At 42.3% G+C, this 14,467-nt stretch overlaps 1 protein-coding gene and 1 pseudogene across 7 annotated transcripts in view; both read right to left on the reverse strand.

Moving 5' to 3' along the window:
* The window catches only part of Reps2 (RALBP1 associated Eps domain containing 2), a 229,181-nt gene that overhangs the window by 156,117 nt on the left and 58,597 nt on the right, over positions 1 to 14,467 (reverse strand). The window lies entirely within an intron of this gene.
* On the reverse strand, positions 10,070 to 10,508 carry LOC110286541 (annotated as a pseudogene).

Raw genomic sequence — 14,467 nt, forward strand, 5'->3', positions numbered from 1 at the left:
ACCTGCTTGAGTTCCAGTCCTGACTTCCTTGGTGATGAACAGCAATGTGGAAATGTAAGCTGAATAAACCCTTTCCACCCCAACTTGCTTCTTGGTCATGATGTTTGTGCAGGAATAGAAACCCTAACTAAGACAGAGAGTATCTTCCTTCACACCTAGACTGAATTCAACTATTTCTCTTCTACAGATCCTTCTTAAACTCTTGGGTAGAATCGTTTATTTTCCCCAGTGCATTCTGAAAGCACACTATTCAAATGACTAAAAATACCCATCCCATGATACATTGTCTTGGAGGTATTTAAAAGGAAAAAGGAAGAGAAGACGAGCATGTGGGGAAATCAGGCAGAACCAAGAGTTAATAATTGTTAAAGCTAGGTTCATGGTGGTTCATTCAATTTTCTGTACTGTCCGTTCTACTCATTCTCTCTTTCACTCTGCTTCCCATTAGCATGAATTCTCTTCAAGATCAGGGACATTTTTACCTCCCAACACAAAAAAATTAGACACCCAAGATACAATCAATTCTCAATCATAGTGAATGAAACCTACACTCAAAATAAAACGGAGGTGAGTTTCATAATCTGTCCACTACTGTGAATATGTAAATTATACATCTTAAGTTAGACATGAGGCTGTACATGGAAAACATGACCTATAGCGCCCATGTAGTTGCAGCATCAAGAAAGTTATCTTATAGGATAACTGCAATTATAAAAAACTACAGTCCTTGGTAGGTGAACAAATGAACTCTATTTCATAAAGCGAACAATTACATTTTAGAAAGTATTAATGAAAGGGGTCACCACGATGTTTCAGCAGGTAGGGACACTGCCAGAAAGCCTGACCACCTCAGTTTTATCCCCGGAATCTATATGGAGAAAGGAGAGAACCAACCCCTATAGGCACACATGCATCCATGCCAGATGTATCCACACATGAGAGGAATAAATAAAATGTAAGAAAACACTGTCTTACTATCGAATTGACTTTGAGATACTCCTTTACTGTAGCTACTATTTCAATGTATAAAATGTTTTACAACAGGAAACTGAAATTGCTGGTAAAACTCATCATGGCACTTTAAGACTCGCCGTATCTGACATCAGAAAACCACCTTATTTTCATTTGGTTCTATATTTTGACGTATACTGTTAGAATCACTGCACCTTAGCCAAAATAGGATAGACACATATAAGCACAGTCAGGTCTTAGGCCACATCTTGCTCTTTGTACACCAAACCTCCTAGAGACATACCAAGACCTTTCTGAAATGCACAAGCTTCAAAGGAGAGAAAAGAATTATAAACCTTTGGAATTTACCTATGGAGTGGAGCCCCATCAGCCTGAGATTTTGCAATCCAAATGATAGGCTGCTTTTAGAAGGGTTTGGCTGTGTTGTTTTGTTGTTTTTGTTCATTAAGATTCAAAGTCCTGCCTGTCATGGTGGCGCACGCCTTTGATCCCAGCACTCAGGAGGCAGAGGCAGGAGGATTTCTGAGTTCCAGGCCAGCCTGGTCTACAAAGTGAGCTCCAGGACAGCCAGGGCTATACAGAGAAACCCTGTCGCAAAAAAAAAAAAAAAAAAAAAAATCAAAGTCCTTCCTGCCTTCCTGATTAAATTCTCCATGGGAAAGTTTTAAGGTGTGGATAGAAATATTTTAATGATATCTAAAGTTAAGAAAGTGATATATCCAGCTACTCGATTAGCAGGAGGTATTTCATAAGCTACCTCCTTCGCCCCTCTTCTTTAGCTTACCCCAAACACAAACCACACTCTGCTGGGTCTGTCTTCGATTACATACTGTGCAGATTTCCAGTATAGAATGCAAACCTTTGGACTAGGGTTTGTTTTCTCAGGTGGAAAGCAAGACATGGCAAAAAGGAATGGATAGAATCAACTTCCTTACAACTTACAGATGCACACTAAACTGGATGTTGGATACAAATCAGAAAATTTTACTGGCCATTTGGGAGGAGTACGGACACAGTTCCAGGAGTTTGAAGGCCACTAAAATTGCTTCCCTCTTACCTTTTTCTGTAAGATTAAGTGACTGTCTGTAACCAGTCCATATGCATTTCAGTTTGGCCGAAATAATACTTTCTTTTCTAGCTGAAAGATAATAAATTTTTGGAGTAGTTCAAAAGTTTGACTATGCTTCAAGTATTTTTAAAGGCCTCCACAGAATGGTCTAAATAGGGGCTAGAAGAATTCTCCAAGAAACTCTCCCCTCTCACCCCTGCCCTCTCTCCCTTTCCCCCTCTCCCCTTCCTTTCCCCCTGCAGCTGGTTAAGTTCAGTCTCTGCTCTCACCTTACCAGGCTCACATCCTGTTCTAGACTGTGTACCTTTATCTTGCCAGCCTCAGCATTCCTTCCACAGTTCCAAAGTGCTTCCCAGGCTCCTTGTGGAAACTCCTTCCTGTAAAACTCAGTCCTGAGTATGGCTTTTGAGGCCCTTCTATCTGATCCAAACCATCCTTCCAACAACTCCCATCCTGATGTAAAGTAAGGCTCTAAGCACACCAGACACCAGTCTGTTTCTCAATACCCATTCAGGAGTCCCCTACATAGAAGCCAATCGTGTCTTTGTTTCTTTGCCAGCCAGGCTTGTTCTTCAAGCTACCCAATGACAGATGTTAACTCTGAAGCCTTATGCAATTCCATGACACTATGTTAGACTTTTCATTGCTGTGACAAAATACCTGACACAAACACCTTAAGTGGGGAAGGCTTTCTTTCACTCAACATCAGTGATTTCAGTCCATTATGGACAGTATATCAGGGCAAGAGGTCTATCAGGAGGCAAAACAGCTCACTTCTCAGCAAGGAAGAAGCAAAAGAAGGAAACACACTATTGGTACTGTTAATCATTTCCATTCCAGCCCAGCCCTATCTTGTGTTACACATCCCCAGTGTGCAGCATAAGTCAACGGTATGGTTTTATCATGGCTGTTCCCTAGGAATCATACTTCATGATGTTTGCTGTACACTTTTCTACTCAATGAATATCTACTGGTTAGTTTATACAGCCTGCAGAAATAGAGCAGTTCTCTCTCGTGTTGTAATTACTTTTATGAGCAGCTGCTTAAATAAATTATTAGCTTTAGCTATATCATACCATATAGCCAAGAGTTCCTACAAGAATACAAGAGATTTTGAACTGCTCTGTTCTCCACGTTTTTGGCTGGGAGAGTACTGGTTCAAACCTAACTGTTCATCCTTATTCATCCTAGCCCTGAGATTCAGAATAGAGTATCACAGTGAGGTCTTGCCACTCTAGAGATCTTTTTTCTTGTGCTAAGAATACCCTAGTGGGTGTCAATTGGCACACTCAGTAACAACATGGAAAAGAATTTGAAGGACATGCTCGTAGGTTTTATTTCAGCCTCTTAGGAAACAAATGAAGAGTCAAATAAATTGCATTCTGGCTTTCCCTTTCCCATTCATTTATGCTTTCTAATGTCACTTCAGTAAGTCACTCAAGAAAAGATGGACTCCTATATCATATTAGCATATTATCAATATAGCAAACTGTAATATAAGCCTGTGATGGTTTGTATATGCTTGGCCATGGGAGTGGCACTATCAGAAGTGTGACCCTGTTGGAGTAGGTATGTCACTGTGGGTGTGGGCTTTAAGACCTTCATCCTAGCTGCCTGGAAGCCAGTATTGTGCTAGCAGCCTTCAGGTGAAGATGTAGAACTCTCAGCTCAGCCTGCATTATGCCTGCCTGCATGCTGTTATGCGCCCACCTTGATAATACTGGACTGAATCTCTGAACTTGTAATCAGCCCCAATTAAATGTTCTTATAAGAGTTACCTTGATCGTGGTGTCTGTTCTAAGCAGTAAAGTCCTAAAATAGAAGTTGGTACCAGGAGTGGGGTATTGCTGTGATAGGCTTGACCGTGCTTTTGTTTGAAGAATGTGAATTTCTGGACTTTGGATTTGGAAAGAGGTAGAATGTTTTAAATTGGGCTTAATGGGACATCCTAGTAGGAATATGGAAGACTTTGTTGCTAAGAATAATTTGAATTCTTCAGACCTGACCCAAGAGGTGTCAGTGGAGAATTTCAATATATGGCCTAAAGACTGTTTTTTTGTGGTATTTTGGTGGAGAATGTGGCTACTTTTTGCTCTTGTCTGAAGAGTCTGCCTGAGGCTAAAGTGAAGAGACTTAGATTAATTGCACTGGCAAAGGAAGTCTCAGAAATGCCTATCATAGACTTTGTTTTCTGGTTAAGTCTCATGAACAGCATTTTAAACAAGCATAGTAATCTGAGAAAGGAAAAATATAAACTATAATGTTTGAGTATTAAAGGGGCACCAGGAAGTTAAATGGAGCCTAATCCTGTGTTCTAGGAGATATCAGATTAAGGGAGTAGGACTTTGGGGCAAGATACTATCCAGCTAAGTTCAGATCCAAGTGGTACACACCTCTAATCCCATGAGACAAACATGCAGATCTCTTGAGTTCAAAGTCAGTCTACAGAGCAAGTTCCAGGACAGCTAAGCTTACGCTGTGAAGGAGTTGGAAAACAGAAAGGTGATCATAATGTAATATAACAAGGGAGCCAAGTCCCAGCCCCAGGAAGCAGCAGAATTCAGCAGCTTTGGCCATTTGGATCTGGCTTTATAGTCAAGAGGAGAAGGAGAGTACTGGGACAATTGATGCTGGTTAGCTGGAACTAAGAAATTAGTGGTGATTAGAAGACCAGCATCATTGAGGTCACATCTTCTGGAAAGTGTTTCTGCGAGCACAAAGCTAAAGATAGCCAAGGTTGTATCTTGTGCTGCAGCTGTACTTGGTAATGTGTAAGAGTCACCCAGATGGTACTGGTTTTGAAGGCATGAAGGGGTAATGAATAGCAGCTGAGGCTTGGCACTATGAGAGGCCATGAAAGGCCATTGGTGAAGGTGAAGCTTCAGTTGCAGTTAATGACACAGGACTAAAGGGGTCATGAAAAGGATTTGATAGCACCATTTGATGATACTGAACTGGACTGATGGCACATTTCTTGGCACCATGAAGAGAGTCTATGAGAAGCTATTGGTGAAGCCTAGTTGCAGCAGAAGTCTCCAGCATATTTGAGTTGCCAGTACCATGCATGGGATGATCACCAAGAACAGCAGCAGCAGTGGAATGGATCAACCTGAGCTTAGAGTGATACTGAGGGAAGAGCTAGAGAAGTGATGCCAGCCCTTTGGAGGAGCCCAGAAGATCATGTGCGGATCCCAGACATTTAAACAAGAAGCTGTAACACTGAAGTTGCCTTGGAGATCCCAAGATGTTTGAGATGTCAGAGCCATGGGCTATCTGCTGAAGAAAACTGCTAACAGGGAGTGGAACCAGCCCAGGAGAACATCAGCCATGGAGATGTAGAAATTGGAGTTTGCCCAGTTGGTTTCCTATCTTGCCTTGGGAATTACAATTAAATAATTGGATTAATCTCAGAAGAGACTTTGAACTTTGGACTTTTAACATTGTTGAGAATGCTATAGACTATAGGGACTTTGGAAGTTGGACTAAATGTATTTTTTAATCATGCTATGTTTAGGTATGGCCCTCATAGACTCATATGTTTGAACAAGCCTATGGGGGCCAGGCAGTGGAATGGGGTGGCTTATATATGCTCAGCCAAGGGAGTGGCACTATCAGAAGGTGTGGCCCTGTTGAAGTAGGTGTGCCACTTATCCTAGCTGCGTGGAAGTGAGTCTTCCACTACCAGCCTTCAGATGAAGATGTAGAACTCTCAGCTCTGCCTGCACCATGCCTGTCTGGTTGCTGCCATTTTCCCATCTTGATGATAATGGTCTGAACCTCTGAACCTGTAAGCAGCCCCAATTAAATGCTGTTCTTATGAGAGTTGCCTTGGATACAATTCACAGATCATATGAAGTCCAAGAAGAAGGAAGACCAAAGTGTGGATGCTTCAGTGCTTCTTAGAAGGGGGAACAAAATACTCACAGGAGGACATATGGAGACAAAGTATGGAGCAGAGACTGAAGGAAAGGCCATCCAGAGACTGCCCCACCTGGGGATCATCCCATATACAGTCACCAAACCTGGACCCTATTATGGATGCTGGGAAGTGCTTGCTGATGGGAGCCTGATATGGCTGTCTCCTGAGAGGCTCTGCCAGGGCCTAACAAATACAGAGGCAGATGCTCGAAGCCAACCATTAGACTGAGAGAGGAGTCTCCGATGGAGGAGTTGGCGAAGGGACTGAAGGAGCTGAGGGGGGTTGCAGTCCCATGGGGGGAGCAAGAGTGTCAACCGGCCAGACCCCCCAGAGCTCCTGGGCACTGGACCACCAACCAAAGAGTACACATGGAGGGACCCATGGCTCTGGCCGCATAAGTGGCAGAGGGTGGACTTGTTTGACATCAGTGGGAGGAGCAGCCCTTGGGCCTGAACCTCGGTGTAGGAGAATGCCAGGAGTGGGTAGGTGGGTGGGGGAACATCCTCATAAAGGCAGGGGAAGAGGGGATGGGATAGGGGGTTTCTGAAAAGGGGATAACATTTGAAATGTACATAAAGAAAATATCCAATAAAAAAATCCTCATCCTATTACACATCAAACACATAGAACTCTAAGAAATAAACAACTGGATTGTTGAAGTAAGAGAGAGAGAGAGAGAGATACCTTGGTCATAGTATGGTATTTGTTCACAGCAGTAAAACCTTAACTGAGACAAAGCCCAAACCAAACCACCTCACTAAAGAGAGAACAGACAAGCAAGGCTTAGGTGTGATATCAGACAGCAGATCTTATTAATCTTTTTCTATGCTTTATGCATGGTAATATAATGTACATTAAATAACATTATAATAGAATGCCCACTAGCTATACACAAATAAAGCTCCCAGTTCAAAAAGTTAAGTGAGATATTCAAGGTCTCAAATTCAAAGACAGCATCAAACTACATGTGATAAGGCTCAAAGTTCATATTCTGTTCATTATAGCAGGACTGGAAAACTACTGCTGCTCATGGGTGAACAGCAGTCCACTTCCTGATTCAGCACACAAGCTGAAAATGGGCTTTACAGACAATCATTTTGCAATCCATTTGACAATTGCAAATCCTAACTTAGAATTTCATTCAGGAAAATGTTATCCCTGATACATTAACTCCATTCTTCTTACGAGTAGATGTGAATTATTGTTCTGAAGTAGTTTTGCCTGAGAATGCAACTTTGTGCGTAGAGTTGACAGTCTCCATGAAAAAGCCCTGAGTTAGATCCCCAGCAACACATAAAACCATGTGTGGTAACATGCCTGTAATCCCAGCATTCAGGGGGGCGAGGCAAATCAGCCAGGTGGTGGTGGTGGTGGTGTACGCCTTTAATCCCCCCACACTCAGGAAGCAGACGCAGGTGGGTCTCTGTAAGTTGGAGGTCAGCCTGGTCTACATAGTTAGTTCCAGGACAGCCAAAACCACATAGAGAAACCCTGTTTCAAAAAAAAAAAAAGTTGAAAATCAAATGTCCTAATTCCCATGTAACTGAGCTATAAACAGACCATCTAGGCTCCACTAGAAACACATTTCAAAATAGCCTGCTTTGAAGAGAAACAAGGAAGTAAAAGGACTATTATGTTCAGAGCTTCTACTTTTGTAGATGTAGCTGAGGAGTGAGTGGCCTTTCCAGTAAAGGAGTGGGGAAAGGAGCAGTTACTGTCAGTCAGACCCCTGACACGTAATGAAGGTTCATGTACATAAGGCTTCTGCTTGGCATGTGTGTGGCTCAGGGCTTTGCTTCCGGCAAGCTGGGACCCACCCACCCTGTTTCTCCAGCTCGCCAAAGATCCTGTGACTTACCTCAAACCCTTTGGCTTGCCCTAGAGTGAATTGTTGCCCTAGAGAGCACCAATTAACAAGGAATGAAGAAGTCCTCAGGATCTTCAATTTACCTCGGGATAAACTGAGAAAATGAAAAGAACTATGGTGCTCAGCAGTTACCATAGTGGAGATCAGATGCCTTGCTGGGTGTGAAGACACATAGTTTAGAGATAAGCCAGCTCTCTAAGTTGAAGCTTACAAAATTGTCTGCTGGCTGCCTCTAGAAACAAGAGCATAGGAAGAAGCAACAATTTACTCTATATTATTTTGTACCTTGTACAATCTGAATCACATTGTCAAAATTTAGTATAAAGTATAAAGAGCAAGAAACACGGCCAAACATCATGTTAGCAAGAAGTGTCCGAGAAATACAGCAGAAACATTCCCATTCCATGTGCTATTATTATGGGCAACTTCAGAACAAAGTGCCCAATGGGACAACGCTTCAAGGGATTCCACTCATCATCCCAGACTTCACTCACAAACATGGGGCTCTTTTCTCTGAACTGTCAACACAGTCCAAAGCAACACTTTGTCTTATTGAAGACTGTCTAGCCAGGTGACTATAGAGGAGGCATCTGAAGTCCTTCAGGTTCTGGTCTCATCTATTAGAACAAAGCATTCAGACTAGATAGAGTGTAAGGCTCTGTCAGGTTCCCCAAACATTCTATGACTATGAGTAAAATCTAAAAGGAGGGTTTCAACCTTGTGCTCTGATACTTATAACTTCCATCTTGCACTGTGGTTCTCAGTACACCTAATACAGGTTCCTACAAGGATGGAACTCTCTCCAGGTTAACTTTTGCATCTTTAATTTCTTGTGTATGCAGGCAGAGACAACGTTCAGGAGTTAGTTCTCACCTTCCTCTTGTTTCTGAGGCACAGTCTCTCTTGTGGCTCCTGCACTCACTGGATCCTCCAGGCTAGCTGGCCTTCTAGGCAATTCTTCCATCTCTACCTCCCATTTCAAGGTAAGAATGTCGGCAATACTGATGTTTGGCATTGCATCCAGTCCCTTATGAAAATTCTGGGAATTGAACTCAGGACACCAGTCTTATGCAGTAAGTGCTTTACCCAATGAAACATCTTCCTGTCCACAAGTCTTGCATTTTAAAATCATCTTTCCCTTTCCCAAAGCACTCATACTATTAACTTGTCCAGCTCACAAAATAAATATTCTAATTACATTTTTAATTCTGCATGGCCTGATGAAAAAACCCCATATGTGGTGTTTTACATCTTTGGATAGCAAACTGTATGACTATCAATCAAACCAAATAAATTTTTGTAACTTATGTAAATAGAAGTTGTATTTTATTAAATATTTTACTTAGTATACAAAATAATGGTTTTTAATTATGACATCTTCATACATCTTTATTTTATTTTATTTTATTTTTGGCTTTTCAAGACAGGGTTTCTCTTTGTATCCCTGGCTGTCCTGGAGCTCACTCTGTAGACCAGGCTGGCCTCGAACTCAGAAATCCACCTGTCTCTGCCTCCCAAGTGCTGGGATTAAAGGCGTGCACCACCAAACCCAGCTAATACATCTTTATTATTGTATCTTGTTCTTACCCACAATTACCCTCCCTAATTCCTCCTCCCTCCACCTTGTTAGTTTCCTACCTCCTTCTGTTTTATCGTGTGTGTGTGTGTGTGTGTGTGTGTGTGTGTGTGTGTTTAAATCAAGATTATGTATATGAAAGAAAACATGCATTGTCTTTCTAAGTTTGGCTTATGTCATTTAACACGATATGTCATGTTTGGCAATCATGTAAAATGATTGCCATTTCTATCCTACAAATTTCATAATTTCATTCTTTACAGCTAAGAAAGATTTCATTGTACATATGTATTCCACTCTCTTACTTTCTTTATCCATTTACCTGCTGATGACTAATGTACATATGGCTGATTATATATGTCTTGGCTATTATGAATCATGCAGCAATAAACAATGATTTGGATTCCTTTGAGTACATATAAGTTAGGTATGGTTGAGTCTTTTAATTATTTAATATATTTTAGTATATATGTGCACACTTACATGCCATGATACACATGTGGAATTCAGAGTATGATCAATGTTCTCCTTCTACCCTGTGGATCTAAGGGATTGGCCTCAGGTCATCAGGGTTAACACCAGGTGCCTTTACCCAAGGAGTTATGTTGAAGTCCTATTTTTGGCTTTTTTTCAGATCCTATCTTTTTATTAACGCATAAACAACAATTACTTGTCTTCTGATTTGTTGAAGCAGTTAAGTCAGACAACATTTGCCACAGTACTGTCTGTTAAAGTGGCAGGCTATGAAAACTCCAGCATCACATTCATCAGAAAGGCACTCTCAACCCAGGCCATTTTCATCCACCTTATCCACTTCCATAGAGACAGCTTAACCTTCTTTCCCTTCTGCTCATTCTGCTGGCGAGGGCTGTAAGACCTCTTCCTCTTCTCAGCACCATGACATCTCAACACAGGATAAAGGATGGGCTCCTTTGGAATGTTGTAGTCAGACGAAGCATGACCATCTTCCAACTGCTTACCAGCAAAGAGCAGCCTTGGCTAATGAGGAGGAACAGCTTCCTAAACAGAGATTTTGGCCTTCACAGTTTCCTATAGTGTCTGAGGGATCAACCTTGAGCATGATGGTCTTTATGAAAAACTGCATCTTAGCAGCAGTTCCACTGTAGAAGGCAGATCAAAGAGTATTTCTAGCTTTATAAGGAACTTCCACACTGGTTTCCACAGTGGTGGTACCAGTTTACACTTTTTCCAGTAATAAATAAGGCTTCCTCTTTACCACATCCTTTCCAGCATTTATTTATCATTTGTTTTCGTGATAACCTACTCTGACTGCTGTGAGGTAACCCAGAAATGAACCCACATGCCTATGGTCACCTGATAATTGACAAAGATTCCAAAACCACCCAGTGGAAAAAAAGACATCATTTTCAACAAATGGTGCTGGTTCAAGTGACAGTCAGCATGTAGAAGAATGCAAATTGATCCATATTTATCACCTTGTATAAAGCTCAAGTCCAAGTGGATCAAGGATTGCCACATAAAACCAGGTATATTGAATCTAATAGAAGAGAAAGTGGGAAAGAACCTCAAACACATCAGCACAGGGGAAAATATCCTGAACAGAACACTAATGGCTCAGGCTCTAAGATCAACTATTGACAAGTGGGATCTCATAAAACTGAAAAGCTTCTGAAAGGCAAAGGACAGTGTCAATTGGACAAAACAGCAACCTACAAATTGGAAAAATATCTTTACCAATCCTACATCTGATAGAGGGCTAATATCCAATATATACAAAGAACTCAAGAAGATAGACACCAGAGAACCGAATAACCCTATTAAAAATGGGGTATGGAGCTAAACAAAAAATTCCCAACTGAGGAATCTCGAATAGCCAAGAAGCACTTAAAGAAATGTTCAACATCCTTAGTCATCAGGGAAATGGAAATCTCAATGTTTTAATTTGAACATTTTTTTCAAGTATTTACTATCTACTTGTGTTTCTTCCTTTGATAACTACCTATTCATTTTCCCATTCACTGATTTAATGATTTGAGTAGTTTGATTTTTAATTTTTAAAAGTATTTATAGATTCTATAAATTCATCCCCTGTCATATGTATAGCTGGAAAGAATTGTTCTCCCATCCTGTAGGCTGCCTCTTCATCCTGCCAGTTGTTTCCTTTGCTTTGCAAAAGTTATTTTAATTTCATGCTAGCCCTTTGTCAGCTCTTTTTATCCTGGGCTACTGAAGTGCTTTTCAGAAAACCCACACCTCTGTCTCTATCTTGAAATGTTTGCTTCCAGCAGTTTCAGAGTTCCAGGTGGTTTGGGATAATTGGTTGGTTGGTAGGTTGTGTAGGGTTGATGCGTCCCGCATCTGCTCTGCCTCAGGGCTTGGGACACTCAGGAAGGTGACACTGGGAAGTTTTGACTGTGCTTACCCCACACCAGCGCCAGGTAGGTGTTAGGCTATGGGAAGCCATGGGACTTTGCTCCAGGGGTAGGGGGAGCACAGTCTGAGGTCCCTAGGAACTGCTGGAGCTGGCTTGGGGGTCCCCGAGCCTGCAAGGAGGCCAGGACCATCTGGTTCTCAGGCTCTTGGGCACCCAGGTGCTGCTGGGAGTCACAAAAGAGTCAAGAATAAACTGGTAACCCTGACAACCCTGAACTGGATCTAGCCCAGGCAGAAGGGAAAGAAGGGGGTGCTAGTCCTTGGCTTGTTCAGCACGTGGCTTGGCTTGGCTTGGCTTGGTGGAGGCCATGGCTGGGAGCACTAAGAAGCCTTCTGCAGGAGATTAAACAGAAGGCCTTTTCCATTGCATCCCATGGTGGGGCCCGATAAAAAGAGGCAGCCCATGATTTTAAGACATTTATTGTCATGGTGGAAAGTGGATGAGTAAAACTGCACCCCACTTCTCAGGGGTGGGCCTAAAGTTAAACACCTTTTGCAGGGAGGTGTGTCTGGGAAGGGGAGTTTATTGGCTAAGCCTCCAGGCCTTTAGGTACCTCATTAAAATGGAGATCTGTCTTGATGCTAAGTGACCACAGGTCATGTCCTCTACCTATGGAGGGGCTTGGAAGCCCTAATGTGACTGAGGAACACAAATCTATGGAGGGCTGCGGTCTTGTACCAGGAGCCTAGTGTCCAGGAACCAGGCGAAAGCTACAAATTATAAATAGCGTAACCCTCCAAAAGCTGGGTAGAACACAGCTCCAATCACATGGCTCCCAAGTCGGGGCATGAGAAGCAGACACTTCATCCACAAGTAATCTTAGTAAAGGTGGAGGTGATCTTAGTAAGAGGAAACTGGCAATCCTACCCACAGCCCAATCCCACAAGCCTCGTCTAGTTGTCGCTTTTGATGAGATTAGGTCTTCCAGAAATGGGTCAGTAATAGAGAAATAATCCCATTCTGTACTCTATATGACTTGGAAGGTAATGTGGCCAGGTACCATCTTGAAAAAGAACCTTTGCTTTTAAACTGAGCTACCCTGGAAAGATGTAAAAAAAAGGGGGGGGGCATAGCAAGTCATATCACCCAAATTTAACCTATTATGGGCCAGGGGTAAGAGATAGAGCTCATAGGTAGTTATGGAGAGTTAGGGAACCACATATTAAGCTTGAAAGTCCAGGCTACAAGAGGTTCAGCTCAGCAGTGACGTGAACAACCCTCACCTTCAGTAGTCAAAAGTGGATTTCATCAACTGAGAATAATACTGCCGTTTGATACCCATGCGTCTGAGGTCAGCAAGTGGATCAAGCTCTGGAGCCAAGTATCTGCTATTTACTGCTATAGAACCCCAAGAACTCTTAACTGTATCCACCAGCAGGTTGGTTCATGAGGAGCTCTTGAAAATAGGAAGACAGCCCCCCTTGTCTGTACAGATCTCACTGTGGTGAATACTTTCCACACTCTTAACATTCCTAAGAGACACTCCACAACAAGATACTAGCTCCTTCAAGGAGGTACTGTCCAGGCAGTCTTGGAAGAATGGAGAGAACCTGCACAGCTCACAGATTGCAAGGCTAAGCATGGCAGCAAAGGTCCCTGGTATACAGAGAAAGGAAACTACCAAAGTGAAAACAGCTATGGTGGACCTTGGACACAAATCCAATACAGGCTTTGAGACAAAGTCACATGGTCTCATGTAGCCAAGGCAAGGCCTGAATTTCTGATACTCCCTCCAGCTTTCTCCTCCCCATTATGTTCTGCGATTACAAATGGAGGCTGCCATGCTTGGATCTATGGTAATTTTTTTCTTTTGCACCTAATATGAGGAGAATGGGGACTGATGCAATGATGTCAGTGATGCTGATGTTCTCTTGTGACTTTTTTCAACCGGGCCTTCTTTGACAAGCCGATGCTATAGCTTTCCAAGCTGCCCAGGTGGATGCAATCAAGTGAGTACTCATCACTACAAGTTCAAGGGTTCCTCAGAGCTGGCACAGCCAAGGAAGAAATAGGATCCAACCACGCAAAGGTCAGCAGAGGGGGAGATGGGCCATGAAGTGAACTGCCAAGTCACAAAGGGCCCTCTCCATCAATTTAGGAGAGAATAGCAGGCTCCACAGTAACAAATAAAATTTACCAAAGACAAACTGTGCCAGGCACTTGGCCTAAATACCAGGAACTAATGAAATGAAGAAAACACAGCATATACACACAAGCAATCTTGACACCAGAACTGAATTAAAATGCAATTATAGCACAGATTACAAGAGAAAATTACTTTCAGGATTCTGGCCCAAGTTTCAGGGCTTTGCATATCACAGAAGTTCTGTGCAGCTGGATGCAGAGAAATCTCAGGTGAATGCAAATGAACTGCCAGAATTATATAAGGCTTCTGCTGGTTCTGGCAACTCAGACTTAACTAACAAGCCAAAGGATTAGCGTTGCAGATAGTTCCTTTTCTGACAATTTTAGTGCTTTTCAAAAGTAAAAGCCAGGCTTATGGTGCATGACTTTAATCACAGCACTCAGGAAGCTAAGACAGGAAGATCACCATAAATTGAAGGTCAGCTTGGGCTACATTGTTAATTCCAGGCTAGCTTGAGCTACAGAATAAGACCCTGGCTCAAAAGATAAAAAAAAAAAAAAAA

This window comes from Mus caroli, chromosome X, assembly GCF_900094665.2.
Source record: "Mus caroli chromosome X, CAROLI_EIJ_v1.1, whole genome shotgun sequence".
Classification (NCBI taxonomy): domain Eukaryota; kingdom Metazoa; phylum Chordata; class Mammalia; order Rodentia; family Muridae; genus Mus; species Mus caroli.